Source organism: Lathyrus oleraceus, chromosome 3 (genome assembly GCF_024323335.1).
Source record: "Lathyrus oleraceus cultivar Zhongwan6 chromosome 3, CAAS_Psat_ZW6_1.0, whole genome shotgun sequence".
Lineage (NCBI taxonomy): Eukaryota > Viridiplantae > Streptophyta > Magnoliopsida > Fabales > Fabaceae > Lathyrus > Lathyrus oleraceus.
In genome coordinates this window covers 239,796,148-239,813,138 of record NC_066581.1, presented here as the reverse complement: position 1 = coordinate 239,813,138, position 16,991 = coordinate 239,796,148, and the positions used below count along the sequence as shown (strand labels likewise).

The 16,991-nt window shown below is 34.2% G+C and overlaps 1 non-coding gene across 1 annotated transcript; it reads right to left on the bottom strand.

Moving 5' to 3' along the window:
* Nucleotides 1–7,487: 7,487 nt before the first annotated feature.
* Nucleotides 7,488–7,570, bottom strand: TRNAL-UAA (transfer RNA leucine (anticodon UAA)). The gene has a single exon. It is a non-coding gene; the product is annotated as a tRNA-Leu (tRNA).
* Nucleotides 7,571–16,991: the final 9,421 nt, after the last annotated feature.

Here is a 16,991-nt window from a genome sequence, read left to right as displayed (position 1 = left end):
CGAACAGACTATCAACTAGTTATTATATTCATAAAAGCTCTTGATGGTGTCCAATTTGAGAATCTCCTATCAGCTTTAGGCCATTGCATTATCAACTTATAGGAATTATTGAAAGTATGGGTGAGTGTTCTTTCTTGGGCATACTGGAACCTTTATTGGCACACAAATTCCATTAATAATCTCACTTTCATATTTGAGCAAAACAAAGTGAAGTTATTGTGTTTAAATTTTCAAAAAGACTATATTTTTCCGTTTTTTCTTCTGCGCTTCAAACCAATATTTAAGTCCTCAAATTCATCTGCAAAGTTCTTGATTCAATCTGAAAGAATGGTAGACGCACAAAAAAGTATGAAAACTTATGGTAATGCAAAGAAGACATCAAAGAAGAAAATGCATGAACAAAATTGTAGTTTTGAAAGCTTGTGAAGTTCGTATGAAATGGACAACTATTAGAGGAAAGGCATATGGTAAGTTGAGAGGTGTGTCTACTCTCGTCAAGCCTAAGGATGTTCAAGTTAAAACCTCTTAAACATTTATCTTGAGTGATACTATTGTTAGTATTGACAACAATAAAGTTGTTATTGATACAAGATATGCCTTTAATGATTATGATAATTCTCCTCTTAAGAATGTGATTGATGTTATCGTGAATGTTGTGGTTCTCACCGCTGAAATTGATCCCGATAACCCCATGCATGATTCCTTCACTCACTTTAAACATAAAGAGGTCGGTTGCATTATTAATGTCTATAATGATGCCACTAAAGATGGAAATGAAGATGCTAGTGAAGATCTCAATGAGGATGGGTTTGTAATTAATATTAATAATAATGATAGTGATGATATCTATGATGACATTGCTGATGGGATTTATGATGTTAGAAAATTCACCAAAAAAGGAAAGTAGACTGCTTCTAGCATTGTAGAGCATGATGTTAATGAACTTGTCACTAACATATTTGATTTCATTGATGACAATGGGGAGATTAATGAGTATGTTGTAAAGTGTGTTAGAATGTCTAATGAAGGAAAAAAGCTTCCCAAGAGCACTCCACATGTTCCTTTTGAAAATGTTTCTTTTAATTATGAAGAAAGTATAGTCAAATGGAATTTTGTTTATCATATGAGGATTACTCTTGATAAAGAACTCTATGCTGAAACACTGAAGTTCAGTGAAATTATGGAGCTTCTTAGTGAGGATTGGTTGTTGAAGATAGTGATACATTTTTTATCTTGTTATCCTAAGTTGGTGAAAGAGTTTGTGGCTAAGCTTTCTATTGGGTTCTTCTATTTATTTTTTGTTGAAAAGAATTATCTTATTAATGGTGAGGATGAAGTTAGTACTTCTTCTGGATTGCTGAATTTTAGTTACAAATTGTTTGTTAGGAAACATGTCTTTTACATTAGTCCTTCCAATATTATTGTTATTGATGAATCTATTTTAGTTGCTGATTAAGATATGCTTAATGTCACACATATGTTTGGGCCGTTGAAAAGTTTCTTTCTCAAGGCAATTACTTGTGAAGCCAAGGCTTTGCATTAAATCATTGTCATATCCACTATCAGAAAATGTGTTTGTGAATGCCTTATTAGGAATGTTGAGTATCATACCATCCATCCACCTATTGATATTCCCTCATTAATCTATGGTATTACGAGTTCTAAAAAGAAAGATATTGCTAATTGTGAATGTCTCGAAAGTTGTTGAGGACGTCTTGTCTATGTGGTTCTCTATACACTATTTTTGGAAGGGTTGATTTTAGTTCGTTTGATTCTACGATTGATTCCAAATTTTGTGATCCAATAATGATTGATTTATTCAAGATTTTACAAATTTGTGTTGTAAATATTTTGGTTAAAAAGTGATAATTATTAGAATCATATTGAAATTTTTTAATTTGATTTTCATTGATTGAAAATATTTAATTAGATGTGCCTTGAAGAAAATATTTAATTGGATATGCTTTGAAGGTAATATCTCGTTTAGTATAATATTTTGGTTAAGCGGATTTGCAAATACATTAATTGATGATTTAATTAAACAAATATTGCATGAAGAGATTCCACTAGATTTTTTATTTATTTACAAGATTTGGATTTGCATTTAATAAGTTTTGTATTACAAGGTTTGAATTTGTATTTAATTAGACTGCTTTCATGGCATGCATGGTTGATTGAAGATTATATTGCGCCTTTGAGTTTTGTTTCCTTTTCTGTCCAATCAGAGATATGATTGTGTTAGCATGTGTTTGGATTTGGAAAATAATTATCCTAAATTTGTTTTTAGCAAGATTGCATTTTGTGTTCTTATTTGTTTAAGATTTGTATAAATCTAGGATCTCAATCATCATAATGAAGATTTAATTGATCATGTGCATTTTGTTTAAAGGAATATTTGATCAGAATCAAATTAAGCAAGATTTTTTTATAATCAAGATATTCATCTTAGTTTTAGATGTTATCGGCCAAGATTTGAAATCAACATTTTTGAAGATTAATCTCACGTATTTTTTTGAAGGTTTAATTGTTTTCAACTCCAAATCCTACTAGGCTTTCTAGGAGGAATTTTGTTACTATTTGAGGAGTAAATCTCCTTTGTGAAGACTTATGCACTATATTCTTAGGCATTAATTCTAAAATCAGTTGAATACAATTTTGAATTGTATTAGAAATTTTATCTTTCATATTTTTAACTGAATAAACACACTTAGTAGAGTGCTCGAGTGAAAGTGAGAGGTGTCTCAGATTTAGGGAGAGTCTAGAAATTAACAGGTAGTATTAGAAAAAGAGGCATTGAACTGGGTGAGTTCAAATCATATCAATTTCTACTTTTGATTATTAAAAGTGAATTTCGTTTCGTTAAATCAACACCCTCCATAAGTATGTGATTTTACACCGAACTAGGTTATCAATTCTTGTGTTATTTGTATTCTGCCTATATTTAGTCTGTTATGCATTTAAATCGTCATACACATTGTTCCAACATTCTGTTTGACATCTTGTCATCCGAAGAAAAGAATTTCATTAATTGTTCAACCATAGTTGTGGTTTGAAAATAATAGGTTAGGTGATGTATGCTAAAATGGTAAACAAGTAAAGGCCTCTTTTAAATCAAATTATTGTTTATGCAAATGTGCCTTTATAATCTTCTCATATGGATATTTTTGGCTCATCCAAAACAATTAGTTTTGGCTATAACTATTACGCCCTTGTAATATGGGTTTAATACTTTCACTACACATGGGCTTTTTCTTATTATATATAAGGGATGTGTTTGATGCCTTTCGAAATGTAGCCAGAGTTATCCAAAACGAGAATGGATTAAGCATTGCATCTATCCAAAGTGATCTTGGAGGTGATTTCCAAAATGAGGTATTAGAAAAGTTTTATAATGAGAATGGTATTGAGCATACTTTCTCTAATACAACATACTCCTCAACAAAATGGGATAGTGGAAGAAAAAAATAGATCTTTTGAGTAACTTTCAAGAATGATGCCTAATGAGACTAACATTCCTATGTACTTTTGGGCTAATGCATTAAGCAATGCTTGATATATAATTAAATATGGCTTGATAAGGTTAATTCTTAAGAAAAATCTTTATGATTTATACAAATTAAGCCCAATATTTCTCACCTTCGTATGTTCGGATGCAAATGTTTTATCCTTAACAACTAAAGAATAATCTTAAAAATTTTGACGCTAAATTTGATGAAGATCTATTCTTAGGACATTTCACTTCTAGTAAATATTTCAAGATATTTAATAAAAGAGACATGTCTATAGAATAATCATTCCATGTTACCTTTGATAAAAGTAATCCCAAGTCGGTAGAGGTAAGAGTTTCTGATTGTGTAGGTATTCTGAAGAACATTCTTCTTGAAGATCAAGATAAAGATGAAGTATAAGATCAAGATCAAGATAAAGTTAAAAATGAGTTATTATTATGGTTGAATAAATGGACAAAGTAAGCAAATACTAAAAAATGTATATTTTGTAGTAGTCTTTGCAATACGTAAGCAAGTTCGCGATACGATAGTCCTCCCTTATATGTAAATCTTGGGCGAATGTTTTCAAAACTGATACAATTTATTTCCAAACTTGTGGAATCTTTGTTTGGGAATATTAAATAAATATATACTGGCGCAGTCTCGAATCAATGGGTGTGTACAGTAACTCAATATCAACGTGAGTCACACACCACAATATGCAAATTGGCGGAGTGGGGGCCATGAAGCCCTATCTTGCCGACCATGTCCAGTAAAAATTTATGATGCCCTAGGAGAGTGGAAAATTAGGCCTCTAAGAAAAGGTAAGAGTTTAATATGTAAACTCAAGGAATAAAATTCCATTTTCTACGAAGATTATTTTATGAAGATGAATAGGTCAATTTTAATCTTCCCTCCATTATTTTTTTAAATATTATGTCAAAAAATAAGAAAGAGTATAAATTGGTCTTAATTTATACATAGATTTATTCCTTAATGAGGTAATTGTTTATTTTTTTTCTTTAGTGCGTAATTTTGAAATGTTCTTTCAATTATGCCTTGGGGATGTTAAGAAAAAAATTTAATTCTAGTGCATGTAAGAAGTTGCACTTTTATGTCAACTGGTTACACCTAGATTTTTTAGTTAAAGTTGAGTATGTAAAGTAGTGCAACCGATTGGCATAATATGTCAACCGGTTACACCTACGACTTTTCAGTTTTATTTGTTTTATAATTATACTCCATCTTGTGTGATTATGTAAATACCCTTTGGGTATCTCATGAATGAATTAATGCTCATTTTTTCACCCTTAATTATCACTATCTCTTTCATTCTCTCTCTCTCTCTCTCTCTCTCTCTCTCTCTCTCTATATATATATATATATATATATATATATATATATATATATATATATATGTATGTATCTATCTCTCTATCTATCTCTCCCTTTCCAAGATCAATAATATTCACCAATCGTTTGGTGCCAAGTTCAAACATTTGGCATTTAGAGCGAGGTTTGATCCATAGAACACCCAGTGTGCAAAAATCACTTCAGTTTCCAATGAACAAATCCCTGCAAATCTCTTGATTCTCAATGCGAATAATTACAAGAATTGGTGCATGCAAATGAATGTGTTTTTAGATTATCAAGATGTTATTGAAGTGATCAAGAATGGTGTTACTCCACTTGTAGAAGGTGCAACGGACGCACAAAGGTCTAGGCATAAGGAAGAGAAGATGAAATGTTACAAGGCGTTGTTTTTGCTCCATTAATGTGTTGTTGTAGATAATTTTGAGAAAGCAGGTGATTGCACAACTTCGAAGCAAGCTTGGAAAATCTAGGAGAAAACTTATGCAGGAGATGACGAGGAAAATATGGTGAGCTTACAAACTCATAAGAGGCAGCTCGAGTTGATTCAAATCAAAGAGAAGGAAATAATTTATGAATTTACAATGAGAATTTCAATATTGGTAAATAAAGTGAAGGCATGTGGAGAAACGGTCATAGTGCAATATGTTATCGCGAAAGTATTGGGGTTCTTTGACGCTACTATTTGACATTGTAGTGGTTACGATGGAGGAATCAAATGATATTGCAACGATGGGCAAAGAGGAGTTGCAGAGCTCTCTTGATGCACATGAGCAGAAAATGGAGGAAATAAATGTTGATATGGAAAATTTAGAGATCGCTTTGCAAGCCCGTTTCAATGAGCGAACCAAGAGGGTGAAGGAAAAGTGGCATATGAACAAAGGTTAAGGGAAATTTCAAAATTTTGGTGGAAGAGAATCCAAAAGTTCAAAAAAATCAACATTCCAAAAGGGTGAAAATAATGGTAGTTTTATGCCAATCAGTTACATGCTAAAGAAAATGTAATGGTGACTTAGAAAAACATTGTAGAACCAAAGTGTAACCGTTTGTAGTTTTATGCCAATGGGTTACATGCTAAAGAAAATGTAATGGTGACTTTGAAAGAAGCAGTGCAATGCAATTAATCAATGGTATTTGGACTTTGGGTGTTCAACACAGAGGAAAAATTGGTCTGTTACAATCAATTATTTCATGAAGAACAAAGTAAAGTTCGTAGATGATACCACTCTAGCGGTGGAAGGGATCAGTGATGTATCGATCAAGAGAATGGATGGTGGAAATTCTTTGATAAAGGATGTCTTTAATATCCCCAAAATAAAGTGTAATCTTCTAAGTATTGGCCAATTTCTTGGGAAGGATTACAATATTCATATGGAGAACAAGATGTTATGCGTTATGGATGCAAATAATATTTTGGTCTTAAAAGCCTCTATGGCTCCCAATAGAATTTTCAACGTTGAGTTAAAGGCTATGGAGCACATGGGTCTTGCTACTGCAGTTAGTAGAGAATAATTGTTATGGCATTATAGGGTTGGCCATCTCAACTTTAGAGATCTCAACGTCTTGCAAAGGAAAAATATGGTTACCAGATTCCCATTGATAAACAAACCAGCTGAAATTTATTAAGACTGTGTGCAAATGAAGCAACATAAGGGAAAATTCAGCAAGGATGCAAGTTTTAGAACCAAGTGTCACCTTGATGTGGTGTATTCTGATGTGTGTGGACCGATGCAAGTTGATTCCATTGGTAACAATAGATATTTTATCACACTCATTTATTATCATAGTATAAAATCATGGGCATACGTAATCAAGGGAAAGGACGAGGTACTTAAAGTGTTTAAGAAGTTCAAGTCCATGGTTGAAAGGAAAAGCGATCACAAAATCAAAGTTCTCAAAATAGATGGTGGAGGAAAAAATGTCTAAAATGAATTTGGTAGGTTTTGTGATGAAAAGGACATAGTACATAAGGTAGTACCGCCTTATATACCATAATAAAATAGTGTTTCCAAAAGGAAGAATCACTTGATCATGAACATGGTGAGAAGAATGTTGAAAGGGAAGAACTTGCTGAAAGAGTTATGAGGAGAAGCAGTATCCTAAGCTACATATTTTTTGAATACATTTCCAACAAAGAAGCTTGAAAATATTACACAAGTGGAAACATGGCCTGGACTTAAACCGAATCTAAGTCACTTGAGAGTTTTCGGTTCGGTAGCATATTAGCGTGTGGCGGAATAACTAAGAAAGAAACTGGGTGATAATGGAGAATTGATTATTCTTGTAGGGTATCACTCTACCGGTGGTTACAAAATATTTGATGCAACAAATAGAAGGATCATGATTAGTAGGAATGTCATTTTCAACAAAATAAAAGAGTTGCAGTAGAGTGCAACCGGTTGTCATAATATGTCAACCAGTTACACTAATAAGAAATGCATTCATGCAGTGCTGGAAGTTACAGAACCAACCCCCGTTGAAGACAAAATGGAAGTAAATCTTAGAAGATCATCAAAGCAAAAAAGTATTGAATTTGGTAAGAAAGAAAATTATTAAAAAAAATTGAAGTAGAAAATATTTTTATAACATTATTTTTTATGTAGTAGACAACAATTAGGAAAAAAACATTGCTGACTGTGGGGTTCAAACCCACGCGCACTTATGTGCCGAAGATCTTAAGTCTTCCCCCTTAACCTCTCGGGCAAACCAGCTTGTTGTTATTTTTTCACATACAATAATTAACCAAACAAATTTTCACTTAGATTCAATGTCATGAACAACATAGAACTAAGAAGAAACTTATAACAAATCCCATCCTTACAATATAAACAAACCCTAACACAGAAAAATTCCTTACTCCGCATTGAATTAAATCAAACGATTTCACATTTATTCTTCTTCAATGGCGGAAGTCTTGGCATCAATTTTCAGTACAGAGAAAGACATTGTGAATTGTCCATTCTACTTCAATATCGGAGCATGCAGACACAGTGATCGATGCTCCAGGCTCCACACGAAGCCAAGCATCAACCCTACCATCTCTCTCTTTCTCTCTCTCTCTCTCTCTCTCTCTCTCTCTCTCTCTCTCTCTCTCTCTCTCTCTTCTCTCTCTCTCCACACTCGATAATTTCACCAATCTTGTGGTTCTAAGTTTCAACAGTAAACATATATGTTTATGTTGGTACTTTTGTGACACCATTATTAAAAAAAATTGAAGCACCCGGAACTAGGACAATGTCTATACACTATATTGATTAGTGGTCGAAGTCTATCGGTAGTGATGCCTTTGTGTTAAAATAAAAACAAAAATTATATAGTGTTTAATAAGCACACAAAATCACTAATAAAACCTTTAAAACTCAATTTTAATGATGTTCAAACTAAAGTGACTCCCTATGAGGATGAATATTATGATCTCACTAGTCATAATATTGAGCAAGGTGTTGCTGAGAATATAGGAAACAATGTGCAGTCTATTGAAGCATATGAGAATTTAGATGATGATAAAGATAGTGATACTAAAATAAAAGAACCATGAACAAGTATTATTAAGAATCATCCTATTGAAAACTTTATATGATATCTAGATGAATGTTTCACCACACAAAGAAAAGATCCATAAGAGCTTCTTAAGTTTTAAAAAATTAATTGTGGGAACTTCTTCCTAGACCAAATTCTGCTAATACCATTGGGAAAATGGATTTACAAGAATAAGTCTGATGAAATGAGATTATTACTAGAAAAGCATGACCTGTAGTAGAATATTATGCTCAAATTTGTTAGTTCTGTGTTTTTATAATTGGCAGCAATTTTGTTAAAACTTGTATCACAACAAGATGTCGTCAAGTGTTGATCAGACATCTATGCATGTTTTGTTTTACTTCTTGGAAGACTTATTTTATTATGACATATCTGAAGATTCTCTGAATATTTAGCTACCATATCTGACTGTCCAAGAAGGTTTATTTTAGGAACTCTTGTTTCGTTTCCAGCTGTGCACTTATTTCATAAAAAGGGATGTTGAGACATTTCAAGGAAATATTATATCATATATGATTTGATTCTGCAGAAGATTCTGCAGAATGGATGTCGAAACATTTAAGGAAACATTTTATTTGAGTCTGGAGACAGATGTCAAAACATTTAATGAGACATCACATTTGATTTAATTGGATTTGGATCTGCTCATTTTTTATGCCTAAGCTCATGCTTACGAAAGGCTATTTAAAGAGGGAGTTACTAAAACTAATGTACAGAAGAGAGAGCTACGCTAGAAATTGTTATTGTTAGGATTTAGTTGTCGTTTTTATTTGTGAGCCATTCTAGTATCTCTTTAATACTTGAATTGAACTAAGTTTATTAAGTTGTAATTGTGAATCACTCATGAGCTTTTAAGCAAGAGTGCATTATGTTTCATTGGAAGTGTGTCTTATGTTCTTTGTTTGTTTTTTTAGTTGTTATCATTATTGTGTGATTGAAAGGAAGTGAGAGGGGTCTCATACCTAGGTATGCCCTAGATAGAAATTCCATGGGTAGTGATTAGGTGAGAAGTTTGTAAAACCATAGGATATTTAGAACTTCAATCTAATACTGTTAAAGTGGATTTCCTTCCTGGTTTGGATGCCCCGAGATGTAGGTGACGTTGCACCGAACTGGGTTAACAATTGACCTGTGTTATTTTCTTCATGCTTTTTACATTGTTACTATTTCTAGTGTGACATGTCCTGAACCTGGTGTCGTGACATCGTATATAACATTTTTTATCTACATAATTGTTTCTGGTGTGACATGTCTTGATCCTGATGTCGTGACATTGTATACGACATCTGTTATCTACTTACTAGTATTGTTATGTGAAGTTCTGATATTAGTGTCGTGACATCGTATACGACATCTAATATTTGCGTACCAGAATTTTCAATTGGTATCAGAGTAGGCATCCTGCTCTATTTTGTGTTGAGATCTGGGGAAGATACTTTCTGGTACCATGGAAGAAGGATTTGTTAACAGACCACCCATCTTAGATGGCACCAACTATGACTATTGGAAGTCACGTATGGTGGCATTCCTAAAATCTATGGATAGCAAGACTTGGAAAGCAGTCATTAAGGGCTGAGAACATCTTGTTATGAAGGACAAATATGGGAAGGCTACTACTGACTTGAAGCCTGAATAGGACTGGTATAAAGAACAAGATGAGCGAGCTCTTGGAAACTCCGAAGCTGTGAATGCTCTATTCAATGAAGTTGACAAAAACATATCCGGGTTAATAAACACTTGTATTATGGCCAAAGATGCATGGGAAATTCTCAGAACCACCCATGAAGGCACATCTAAAGTGAAGATGTCTAGAGTTCAGCTTCCTACTACGAGATTTGAGAATCTAAAGATGAAAGATGATGAGAGTATTCATGATTTTCACATGAATGTTCTTAAAATTGAAAATTCATCTAGTGCCTTAGGAGAGAAGGTGTCAGAAGAAAAGCTGGTTAGAATAATTCTCAGGTTCCTACCTAAGAAATTTGACATGAAGGTTGTAACACCCCTTTTTCTACCCCAAATTATTTAGCATATAATCAGAGTAAATAAGCACGCATATAAAGGAAAGGGCGTCACATCGACGTTTTCGAAACTTAAAACTTTTCAAAAACCAACAATACACCTGGCCAATTAAAGTAACACATTCCAATCATCATGAATATTCAAACATATGCGTTCGCAGCGGAAAATAAGGAATACTCATGCATTTCATAAAATGATCCATGTCCCATACCATGGTCACTACTTCAAATTAAATAAAACGATTTATGACATAAAGCGTATCAAAATAAGATACGAGTTCAATACCACTAATCTACCCAGTGTTACATGACCAGAGCATTGACTCATTACCAAATTTCAAACTAAATACGGAAACTCTCCAGCTATTCTTGAGCGAGCTACCGTCCACCTACTCCAGCAATACTACTCAGTAGTATCTGCATGATACCCATGTAAAGGTAACATTCAAACAGAAAGGGTGAGAATTCCAAATCATTATGAACATAGCATAATAAGGCACAATGAATTAAAACACAATTTAAGAATTCATCACACTTAGTATAATCCCGTCAATAATATTAAACGACAATCATCTCACCTATCACACCCACATCAATACATGCATTCAATGATCACATAACTATAAACGACTCAATGTAAGACAATGTGACTCCATGCAAGACAATGTGACTTCATGCATGTGGTACCGTAATGTGAACTCGAAGTTTCACCGCTTTCTGATTCAATATCTAGAATCCAAGCCACGCTTCAGATCTGGACAAGACCAAAGCCTACGTTTGTTTCCAATGAAGGATCACCGCTTAAACTACGCCTGATTCCAATTCAAGAATCAACGTCTGCTCATGTGAACCCACAGTTTCACTACTTCCACAAGGAAGTCAACTACGCCTGATTCCAATTCAAGAATCAACGTCTGCTACGTCTGTTTCCAATAAAGGATCACCGCTTGACCATGCTATGAATGAATGCACACACACCAACACATATGCAATTAAGACCTCCTATACCGTCTTAACATCCCACATATCACCATAACTCACAATTGGTACATATACACATTCATAATCATAAACCTTTCACAATTCAATAATGGCATACATACACATTCATGCAATATATTATTCACCAATATAGGCCAATCATCAAATATGTACACATAATTCCATTCCAAAACGTACACAATATTTAAATATCAATTTTTCACTTTTCAAACAGTGTTAACCTGTTAACACATTTGGTTAACCTGTTAACGCAAGACAGAATACAAATTTGACAGTATTTCAACAGTGTTAACCGGTTAACGCCCTGGGTTAACCTGTTAACGCAAGACAGAATACAAATTTAACAGTTTTTCAACAGTGTTAACCGGTTAACGCCCTGGGTTAACCTGTTAACGCAAGACAGAATGCAATTCTAACAGTATTTCAACAGTGTTAACCTGTTAACGCATTTGGTTAACCTGTTAACGCAAGACAGAATACGCTTTTTGGCAAATTATAACAGTGTTAACCGGTTAACGCCCTGGGTTAACCGGTTAACGCAAGACAGAAAGCTGTTCCTACGCTAACAACGAACAGAATGCAGAATTACCCGCATTTTTCGCCGTTGGAGGACTTCCGGACCTCCGATTTTGATTCCGTAAAAAGCTACACGTTTAGAAGATTACGACTCACACAAATATAGATTCATTCACAGTTTTAACATAATTTATTCATCACAATTCAAGGGTATTTATCAAAACCTAATAATTCCAATTCATGCCAATTAAGGATTTCAACCTAATTCATGTTCCTACCCATTAACCCAATCATACTAACCCACAATGATAAGGATTTCTCCCCTTACCTTGTCAATTTGATGGAAACTTTTACTCCTCTCGCTTTTCCTCTCCTCTTTCTCTATTGCCTTCAGTGCTCAAGTGAATTCTAATTCTCACCTCCTTCACTCTTACTATTTATAATAGTATTCTAGTTGGGCTTAAATCATCTAATTTAATCACTAGGCCCAAAATCCTTAATATTTAAATACCTCTATTTAAATTTAAATAATTAATCACTCACTATGCACACTAAGTTAATTAATAATTCGATTATGTCTCATATCAATTGAATAATTAATTCCCACACTAATTAAGTTAATTAATCCATTATTATACTACCTCACAACCGCTTAATTACTTAACACTCCAAATAATTAAATATAATATAATAAGATAATATAATAATTAATTCCTAAAAATTGGGCTGTTACAACTCTCCCCCACTTAAAAGATTTTCGTCCTCGAAAATTTCTCAAACGAACCACTCCGGATACGATTCCCTCATCTTATCCTCGAGTTCCCAACCTGCCAATGGAAAATAAGACAAGCACCGACAGTGTTCTCACACACATGTCACATACTAGGGAACAAACATAACTAAACAACTTGGCCGGACGAACCGACCTGCTACTAATGTAACATATTAGTGACTATTGACCAACTGGTCGACCATGCTCTCATACCACTAATGTAACACCCCTTTTTCTACCCCAAATTATTTAGCATATAATCAGAGTAAATAAGCACGCATATAAAGGAAAGGGCGTCACATCGACGTTTTCGAAACTTAAAACTTTTCAAAAACCAACAATACACCTGGCCAATTAAAGTAACACATTCCAATCATCATGAATATTCAAACATATGCGTTCGCAGCGGAAAATAAGGAATACTCATGCATTTCATAAAATGATCCATGTCCCATACCATGGTCACTACTTCAAATTAAATAAAACGATTTATGACATAAAGCGTATCAAAATAAGATACGAGTTCAATACCACTAATCTACCCAGTGTTACATGACCAGAGCATTGACTCATTACCAAATTTCAAACTAAATACGGAAACTCTCCAGCTATTCTTGAGCGAGCTACCGTCCACCTACTCCAGCAATACTACTCAGTAGTATCTGCATGATACCCATGTAAAGGTAACATTCAAACAGAAAGGGTGAGAATTCCAAATCATTATGAACATAGCATAATAAGGCACAATGAATTAAAACACAATTTAAGAATTCATCACACTTAGTATAATCCCGTCAATAATATTAAACGACAATCATCTCACATATCACACCCACATCAATACATGCATTCAATGATCACATAACTATAAACGACTCAATGCAAGACAATGTGACTCCATGCAAGACAATGTGACTTCATGCATGTGGTACCGTAATGTGAACTCGAAGTTTCACCGCTTTCCGATTCAATATCTAGAATCCAAGCCACGCTTCAGATCTGGACAAGACCAAAGCCTACGTTTGTTTCCAATGAATGATCACCGCTTAAACTACGCCTGATTCCAATTCAAGAATCAACGTCTGCTCATGTGAACCCACAGTTTCACTACTTCCACAAGGAAGTCAACTACGCCTGATTCCAATTCAAGAATCAACGTCTGCTACGTCTGTTTCCAATAAAGGATCACCGCTTGACCATGCTATGAATGAATGCACACACACCAACACATATGCAATTAAGACCTCCTATACCGTCTTAACATCCCACATATCACCATAACTCACAATTGGTACATATACACATTCATAATCATAAACCTTTCACAATTCAATAATGGCATACATACACATTCATGCAATATATTATTCACCAATATAGGCCAATCATCAAATATGTACACATAATTCCATTCCAAAACGTACACAATATTTAAATATCAATTTTTCACTTTTCAAACAGTGTTAACCTGTTAACACATTTGGTTAACCTGTTAACGCAAGACAGAATACAAATTTGACAGTATTTCAACAGTGTTAACCGGTTAACGCCCTGGGTTAACCTGTTAACGCAAGACAGAATACAAATTTAACAGTTTTTCAACAGTGTTAACCGGTTAACGCCCTGGGTTAACCTGTTAACGCAAGACAGAATGCAATTCTAACAGTATTTCAACAGTGTTAACCTGTTAACGCATTTGGTTAACCTGTTAACGCAAGACAGAATACGCTTTTTGGCAAATTATAACAGTGTTAACCGGTTAACGCCCTGGGTTAACCGGTTAACGCAAGACAGAAAGCTGTTCCTACGCTAACAACGAACAGAATGCAGAATTACCCGCACTTTTCGCCGTTGGAGGACTTCCAGACCTCCGATTTTGATTCCGTAAAAAGCTACACGTTCAGAAGATTACGACTCACCCAAATATAGATTCATTCACAGTTTTAACATAATTTATTCATCACAATTCAAGGGTATTTATCAAAACCTAATAATTCCAATTCATGCCAATTAAGGATTTCAACCTAATTCATGTTCCTACCCATTAACCCAATCATACTAACCCACAATGATAAGGATTTCCCCCCTTACCTTGTCAATTTGATGGAAACTTTTACTCCTCTCGCTTTTCCTCTCCTCTTTCTCTATTGCCTTCAGTGCTCAAGTGAATTCTAATTCTCACCTCCTTCACTCTTACTATTTATAATAGTATTCTAGTTGGGCTTAAATCATCTAATTTAATCACTAGGCCCAAAATCCTTAATATTTAAATACCTCTATTTAAATTTAAATAATTAATCACTCACTATGCACACTAAGTTAATTAATAATTCGATTATGTCTCATATCAATTGAATAATTAATTCCCACACTAATTAAGTTAATTAATCCATTATTATACTACCTCACAACCGCTTAATTACTTAACACTCCAAATAATTAAATATAATATAATAAGATAATATAATAATTAATTCCTAAAAATTGGGCTGTTACAACTCTCCCCCACTTAAAAGATTTTCGTCCTCGAAAATTTCTCAAACGAACCACTCCGGATACGATTCCCTCATCTTATCCTCGAGTTCCCAACCTGCCAATGGAAAATAAGACAAGCACCGACAGTGTTCTCACACACATGTCACATACTAGGGAACAAACATAACTAAACAACTTGGCCGGACGAACCGACCTGCTACTAATGTAACACATTAGTGACTATTGACCAACTGGTCGACCATGCTCTCATACCACTAATGTAACACCCCTTTTTCTACCCCAAATTATTTAGCATATAATCAGAGTAAATAAGCACGCATATAAAGGAAAGGGCGTCACATCGATGTTTTCGAAACTTAAAACTTTTCAAAAACCAACAATACACCTGGCCAATTAAAGTAACACATTCCAATCATCATGAATATTCAAACATATGCGTTCGCAGCGGAAAATAAGGAATACTCATGCATTTCATAAAATGATCCATGTCCCATACCATGGTCACTACTTCAAATTAAATAAAACGATTTATGACATAAAGCGTATCAAAATAAGATACGAGTTCAATACCACTAATCTACCCAGTGTTACATGACCAGAGCATTGACTCATTACCAAATTTCAAACTAAATACGGAAACTCTCCAGCTATTCTTGAGCGAGCTACCGTCCACCTACTCCAGCAATACTACTCAGTAGTATCTGCATGATACCCATGTAAAGGTAACATTCAAACAGAAAGGGTGAGAATTCCAAATCATTATGAACATAGCATAATAAGGCACAATGAATTAAAACACAATTTAAGAATTCATCACACTTAGTATAATCCCGTCAATAATATTAAACGACAATCATCTCACATATCACACCCACATCAATACATGCATTCAATGATCACATAACTATAAACGACTCAATGCAAGACAATGTGACTCCATGCAAGACAATGTGACTTCATGCATGTGGTACCGTAATGTGAACTCGAAGTTTCACCGCTTTCCGATTCAATATCTAGAATCCAAGCCACGCTTCAGATCTGGATAAGACCAAAGCCTACGTTTGTTTCCAATGAATGATCACCGCTTAAACTACGCCTGATTCCAATTCAAGAATCAACGTCTGCTCATGTGAACCCACAGTTTCACTACTTCCACAAGGAAGTCAACTACGCCTGATTCCAATTCAAGAATCAACGTCTGCTACGTCTGTTTCCAATAAAGGATCACCGCTTGACCATGCTATGAATGAATGCACACACACCAACACATATGCAATTAAGACCTCCTATACCGTCTTAACATCCCACATATCACCATAACTCACAATTGGTACATATACACATTCATAATCATAAACCTTTCACAATTCAATAATGGCATACATACACATTCATGCAATATATTATTCACCAATATAGGTCAATCATCAAATATGTACACATAATTCCATTCCAAAACGTACACAATATTTAAATATCAATTTTTCACTTTTCAAACAGTGTTAACCTGTTAACACATTTGGTTAACCTGTTAACGCAAGACAGAATACAAATTTGACAGTATTTCAACAGTGTTAACCGGTTAACGCCCTGGGTTAACCTGTTAACGCAAGACAGAATACAAATTTAACAGTTTTTCAACAGTGTTAACCGGTTAACGCCCTGGGTTAACCTGTTAACGCAAGACAGAATGCAATTCTAACAGTATTTCAACAGTGTTAACCTGTTAACGCATTTGGTTAACCTGTTAACGCAAGACAGAATACGCTTTTTGGCAAATTATAA